This window comes from Orycteropus afer, unplaced genomic scaffold (assembly GCF_000298275.1).
Source record: "Orycteropus afer afer isolate SDZICR_OR568_19922 unplaced genomic scaffold, OryAfe1.0 scaffold00405, whole genome shotgun sequence".
Lineage (NCBI taxonomy): Eukaryota > Metazoa > Chordata > Mammalia > Tubulidentata > Orycteropodidae > Orycteropus > Orycteropus afer.
The window spans coordinates 1428625-1430078 of NW_006921992.1; positions in this window are offsets into that span (position 1 = coordinate 1428625).

Sequence of the window (1454 nt, forward strand, 5' to 3'; positions counted from 1 at the left end):
AAAAAAACAACAAAAAAAGATGAGCTGATGGGTGGATGGGGATGGGTGGATGGACAGTGGTGTGTGTAAAACGCAGGCGGGAGTAACAGTAGCTTCTGACTTTGGGGGGATAAAGAATCTAGATCAGCCCAAGGCTGACCCCTATGAGGCGGAAGTCAGACGTGCCTCCACTTTCCAACCTTTTTACCAATTCTGACGCCAGTTGTCCCTCCCACGGCACTGTCTGCTTCTCTGCTGGGTTCGGTAATCCGTTGTAGTGGCCGCACAGAACTCACAGACCACAGTTAGAGTTAAGTGGCTTATTAAGGAACAAGGGACAACTCAGGATCAGGAAGCATGTATACCAAGGTTCCCTTCTTCAGTGCAGGGCGGCTCTGTCAGCTGCTCGTAGCCTCCTGAGGACAGGCTCCTGTTGGCCCTGCCATCTGTCACAGCAGGGTGAGCCTTTCACCGTCTTCAGAATTACAGCCCTTGACTCGCGTTACAACTCTTAGGAGAGTCATTGCTTCCTCTCTCTGCTGCTGCTTCCTGCTTCTCTCTGTCTGCCCAACCTCTGTGGGGCTGGTTGCATGTATACACACACACACACACACTCCTTCTGAATTTCAAGGCCAGGCCTCTCCCAACAGGGTCCACAAATTGACCAGTCCCCTCTGTAGGCCACAGTCAGTTCCTTTGCAAAGTGGGCACAGCTGGGTTACAGCTCACCTCATTTGCATTTTCTACTGACCAATCCCTACAAAGTGCATGGTAATCGCAGAGCAGGCTGCAGCCCAGTCCAGGCAGAAAGTATCAAACCACGTTGTTTACAGTTCACCCAGGAAATGTCAGTCAACATTGACAAAGGCTTAGGAGGAAAATCTCTCAAGCTGTTTTTCCAGAGAATGGAGGCAAAGGGCCACGTGCAGGAGCTCCTTCCACCACAGTGGGGGAAAGCAGAGAGCAAAATGCATCTGGTGGGGTGCAGGGCCCTGACTTACAAGGCAGTTCCAGTCCGCCAACTCCATCCTAAGTCGGTTCTGACTTAAGTCACATACTGCATTTCTTTTTCCATTATTAACTGTCCTTTATTATCAACATCTTTATAAATACGATCTTTATTTGTCGTTAGGGGTTGCAAACATTACAGTGTACAGATGTGATGACATCAGCAGAGGACATGTGCAACACTGTATGCAGTACATATTACTAACAGACTCAAAAACCAACCAAGCTCACTGACATCAGGTGGATTCCAACTCATAGCGACCCCCGCTGTGTTTCCCAGGCTGTAAATCTTTATGGAAGCAAACTGCTCCATCTTTCTTCCATGGAGTGACTGGTGGGTTCAAATCACCAACCTTCCAGTTAGCAAGCCAATTCCTTAACCGCTACACCACTGCTGTTGTTATGTGCCATGGAGTCGGACCCAACTCATAGCGACCCCTCCTTGGGTTTCCGAGGCAGTATCACTA